This window comes from Cariama cristata, unplaced genomic scaffold, assembly GCF_000690535.1.
Source record: "Cariama cristata isolate BGI_N322 unplaced genomic scaffold, ASM69053v1 scaffold25465, whole genome shotgun sequence".
Classification (NCBI taxonomy): domain Eukaryota; kingdom Metazoa; phylum Chordata; class Aves; order Cariamiformes; family Cariamidae; genus Cariama; species Cariama cristata.
Genome location: NW_009617387.1, coordinates 5555 through 11550, shown reverse-complemented (window position 1 = coordinate 11550; position 5996 = coordinate 5555).

Genomic DNA, 5996 nt, shown 5'->3' with positions numbered 1-5996 from the left:
CAGCAGGGGGCTTTCTAATGAAAAAAGGTACCATTTCAGAGATCATATGATGTTCAAAGCTGCTATTCCCACTCAGATAATAACGAGCAAGGTCAGCCTCTGCTGGTCAGGTTCAGTGTTTTGAAATTACATTTTGGTCTGTGAGGCTTCCCTGCGACATCCCAACCAACCGGTCTGCACGGAGCGCACACGCCACTACAGAAAGTTGCAGCTGCAATTAGCCGGTGAGTTGACACAGCAGGCAAGGCGTGAAACAAAATTTCAAAAACTGCCAAACTTGATCAGCAAGGGTTCCTCGAATGCTTGCCATGTCATTTCCAAGCAACAAGAGAGCAGGATCTCAGAAGCTTAACCCCTTTCACGGTCGGAGGTTTGCAGAGAAGAGAGAGGACACGGCCAACACCAAACTCCACTTTCCTCCTCCTGCCTCCCTTCCAGCAAACCCCACGCAGTTTGGGCTTTGCAGGCAGAAATCACCTGGAGAGCTGCTGTTTCTTTTTTGAAATTCCCCCACTGCAAGACTGCAACACTGCTTCATTTCTCTATGTAGATTTTTCCCCAGTACTTACCAAAAAATGCCAAGATACCTAGTTCAATTTGATCAGGGACACGTGGTGTCTAACCAGGGCTGTCAAGAAACAAAGGGATCACCTTTGACAAATTCCACGTGTGCTCTGTGGGTGACAATTACAAAATGAGAAGTAGCGCTGCAGAAGTATAAAAATTAACAGCTGGACACTCACCTGTTTAAATACGTGACCACAAAGAGAATGCTGATTGATTACAAATACCGAAAGTGCCATCAAGTTGCTCTCTCCTCTCCTGTTGCTAGCCATCCATCGCTATCTTTTCTTAGAAACAGTAGATAAAGCCTTTCTATTTTTGGCTACCTACACTCTCTTCTTTGCCCTTTACAACTTAATAGACTTGCTGCTGGTAAATACAAAACAAAACCTGTTCCGAGTGCTCAGAGCTCCAATGCACATTAAAAAATTATAGACACCACCTCTGGACATGCTGAAATTTATGGCTGTGTCTAAAGAGGCTGTTATTGTAGACAGTAATCTAAACTTTACCTCTATTCACAGTCGGACAAACTAGCTTTAATCAGCCTGTATCTTCTCAGTCGGGGTCCTTCTGTAAAATTATTCAGCTGGCTTTACAACACAAGTGTCCACTAAGTACACCTCTAAATTTTTCTAAGCCATTTTACTGATATTTCTATTCACATGGCAGTCAGCTGCAGTTCCTCTAAGGGCACTGTTCATAAAGCCTCATTTCCAAGAGAGCCTGGGAACTTTTTATAAATGGTAGACCTTTTAAATAACAGTTATCTGCAATGGTCCTATGGCGTACAGCTCCACAGTGCTCTGGTCTGCAAGAGAGCTACTGGTCCCCTCTGAAAGCATAGAAGTTCACCACCTAATTTCTTTAATGTAGCTCTAAAGGTTAATTGGTCTGAAAGAGTAATGCAGGACTGCTAGCTAATGATATATGCCTCAAGGCTTTGCAGCTTGCCTGTATTTTATACAGTCAAGTCCAGAGCATAAAACACAGGTGATACCACCAGGACTTTTCAGACCCCCCTCCAACTTCCGCAGCCCCCCTCGGCCTCCCCCTCTCCCACCCGGGCCCTCGGCTACACCCACATGTGCCGGTGAAGGGGGCAGGAGCTGAAGGCGGTTCTCCTCCACCTGCATTTCATGCCTTGTTAGAGGGGGCTCGGGGAAGTGCCGCCACTGCACTCCTCATTACCACTGCAGAGAACTAAAAACAACCCTAATGAGGAGAGCCAGAGCGTACAGTACGGGGTGGGAGGAGGGACGTCCTCCCACACTCCCCAAGGAATCTGGCCAAAATCTTCAATTTGCCATTTATGACAGCTAATTAGTTATTCTATTCAAAATCTTTGCTTTAAATAAAAGAACTAATTATACACAAAGGTCAGTCCCCCACCTCCTGTGAAGCACACATAATTGGCTTATTTCCCCAACATTGTGTGTATGTTTTACACAATGCTTTCAGGCAGATGGCTTTAATTTTTTTTTTGTAAGTTTCTTGGTGGGTTTTTTGTTGTTGTTGTTTTGTTTTTTTTTTAAAACCAAAACTTTTCCTCAGATCAGCTACTTTTACCATAAAAGCTTGCTCAATCACAACAAAGCAGATTACACACACACAAAAAATACATCTACTCCGAAAGGTTTGTGACAACCACTCCAGTGCGGTGCTTCCTATGCAGTTGTACAGCACCTTGCACAACACAGTACTGGAATTTTATCCTCCACCACAAATTCTTGCCTTTCAGACACAGTTACCACAACTCTGAACAACCCCTCTGCCAAAGACCACAATTACTGCAGGTTTATGTTACTCTTCTTCTTTCTTCTCTTTTTTCTTTTAAAGTTTTTTTTTGTAATTTATGTAAGTCGTCATTATAGGGATGCAGCATTCCAGTGCTAAAGGCAATTCTGGTTTAAAGACCAAAGTTTTGGCAGCTGGGCAATTGAGCCTAGGTTTGAGAGTTCCACTTGAAGGAAAAAAATGTTTATTTCTAGCATCAACACTCTTTAAATGAGCTGACCTCCTTTTGCCTGCTAACAAAAACCTCAGCATTTGGCTGTAAAAGATGAAAAAGTAACTGAAGAGTAGGAGTAATCTTATTAACTCCTGTCTCATCACAATAAATAAGCTGCAGTCTTATGTCTTTTATCAGAGGATCTGATATCATTTAAAAGCATTAGAGCCCTGCATCACCCACTTAAGTAAATGCAGACAGTCATTGCCAAAAAGATGCAGTGAATTTAATTCCCTTAAAAAGAAACTCACTTTGTGTTCCCAGTATTGTATTACTCACCTTCTATGAACATTACACCCTGCGAAACAAGTTAAACCATGCACTGCCACTGAACTGAACATACACCGTCTCGGGCATCTTCACCAAGAATTTCATTTGAAGAATTATGGCCAGCAAGGTGAAACTCATCGTGTCATCTGTATATCCAATTAAAATGTTACATTTGGAACATCGAGTACTTGCAACTAAATGCTTATGAACAAGCCTTAGACCATTCATCAAAATTATTCAATGAGTAACCACAATCTTTTTTCATTTCCAGTTTCATGCTGCAATATACAGCAGGTGATTTTTACAGTGGCTTTGGCAATTCATTTGTGGTATTCTTTCTTCTAAATCGTTACTGAACAAATTTCCCAAGCATGGCAAAAAAGTAGTTGGAGGGCAGTTAATAGAAGAAACAACATTCTGATCAGTACTTCTATTTTAACTATGCCATAGTCCTCCTCCCAATAACACAGCAATTTTTTTGGTCCTATAGTTCAGAACAAGCTTTAGAGAAATATATTTTAGAATCTAGTGTCCCCTGGCAGTTTCAGCTGCCTAAAAGTGACCCAAAGATTCATGACTGGCTTAAACCCTGCTCCAATCTCACATGCAGCAACCCTGTTTTCAAGCCATTTGCTCAGATAGACCAAGATACCCAAATCAATCATTTGCATTGTTTGAATCTGCACCAACGTAGGTTCTGATTCAGGACACAACGTTTAGGGTTAGAATCTAGATTCTCACTTTCCTCAAAAGTTTTGAGACTTCCAGTATCTGCCTTCAGACTCTATTACAGAGTTTCTCTTACCAGAGGACAACCTGCAGCTATAAAGGAACACATGGCAGCAGGATTAAATGCAAACCATAATACATGCTGCTGCAAAACAGTTTCTATAAATCATTTTAGTAAGCAACATTTTCCCTGTGCTCATAAAATATGCTTGTTTGAGCTTTAATTTTTCATAATTGGCATATGTCCAAAGCTTATTCTTAGCACATGTAGTGTTTCAGTAAAATCCATTTTTACTGTTTGAAGCCCTGGGACCAGTAAAAAGGCATGCAGATTTCTTCCACCTTCGACCTAGTCTGAGAACATTCTGATCAAGTCTTCTCAATTAGTCACAATTTAGCATCCTACAGTCTGGCAAAGATCCTGAATTTAGATGGCCAGTCCCCTCCTTCAGTGTCTGTAGTAGAAAAAAGTCTGGCAATGGAGAGACTACCATCAAACCACCTTTCCAGCAGGATACGAACATCACAGATGAGAAAGTTATTAGTAGTGATGACTAGCCTGAAATTCATCCCATATTCCTCAATATTCCATCAATTTGCAGGTGACCACTGAAAAGACACTAAGCTCAAAAGTTTTCTATTCAGAGGGGGTCTGGGTGTCAAAGCAAACCAATGGAAGAAGAGTCTTTGAGACAAATGGCCACAAAGGTAAGAACTCATCCCTCATTTTTCAGCTCATTGAAGAATAACCTATGTACTAGTGTTAAATACACGGAGCTTTTTGTCCCTTCCCTTTCCAAAAAGGAAAGAAAATCAACTAGAAAAACCCTGTATCAAGTTAAAAATCCCAAAGAGCGTTTGAGAAGTAAAAACTCAAGTCAATTATTTTCAGACACACGTGTAATACACACAATTCTCATCTTCCAGTTAAAATGCACTGTTTAATGTATTACTACTGAGCTTTCAAGACATAAGCAAAGATGCGTGGTGTAGCAGAGCTCAGGTTTAGCAGTAAAACATTAACATCACCCTGACAGATTTGGTGTGCTATATATGTGAATATTTTAAGGAGAATAGAACTATATCGTTGCAAGATCATCATCATCTTTTCTTCTGCTTCTTTGCAGACATATAAAATGTCAACCTAAGCTTTCGGCAACCTTAATAGAATTTCAGTGCCCACTGCCAAATGGCCATTTGATGTTCTGCTCTGTGTACACCGATGAAGCAATCTGTCACAGCCCTTAATGCAGGCAATGATGACTATCCGATCTAAAGCTTTCACAGGCTTATAGAAATTTCTCAAGACTTTTGGAGCCTATAATAATTTCTGCAATACCACAAAAGAATTTGGAATCCTGGTACTCTGTATTTAATGTAATATAAATATACTCTTTTAAATGTTTCTAGAAGAAGTCCTACTCAGGCCAAAAGCATATTTTACACCATCAATCACCAGAAAGTTGTGCTGGCAACTCTGAAATAGCAAATGCTATAGTGATTGCCAGCTACTGTAGTATGAAAATAACAGCCCCTCCTGCCCCTGTCCAAACCTTCTGCAAAGCCAAGCATTGATGCTTATGCCCGGCACAAGATTAGTACAATAAATATACAAGGACTATAATTTATTTGTGTATTTTCTTTACTTCCAAGAGATGAGTAAAGATTCACCAACAGAGAATGCAGAGGGAGCCTATCTACTTAATACAATCCATGTAAGAGATACAATTGCTGCTGACCTTCTAGAAGTCGTCAAATACACCTCCCTAGGATTCAGAAAGATGCAGTTATTCTCCAAACCTAGACTCTTCTCCCTTTCCTAGCAAAACCAGACCAACCCATCTGCTATTAAAAGTTGAAAGGAGAAGGGCAAGGAGAGCTATTTCCTTCTCTTGTTGAAAGGAAAAAAACACAACAGACAGTCCTTTGCAGGACCATTTGCATGCTGAGCTGTCAGACCATGCACTTTCCATTAAAGAGATAGCATCCCTTTTCATAAGTCCATTTGGGATCCATTTTAGTGTTATCTAAAAATCAAATCTACATGGTAATCCTTTTAATGTACTCTTGACTTTTAAAAACAGCTTTATGTTCCTTCAGGAAATGTTTTAAGCCATTACTCAGTAATTACTACTCACCCATGAAAACACTGATCTTTTACAATATATAATCAGTTTGCTGACTTAAAAAATAAAGCAGACTGGAATTTTGTCTCACGAAAGTAGCAAAGAAAAACCAAGGTTAAGAGAGCATCCCATCTCCCTTCCCCCAATGTTTCAAAGTGGTATGTTTTTCCTGTTGAATAAGAGAGGGGCTGAGGTGGTCACAGTTCCAAGTTTCCATGTCAAGTCTCCGGGTATGGAGACTCAATCTCAGTTTCGCGTTGGCGATCACTGCATAAGAAACCAATAAATAATTAGTG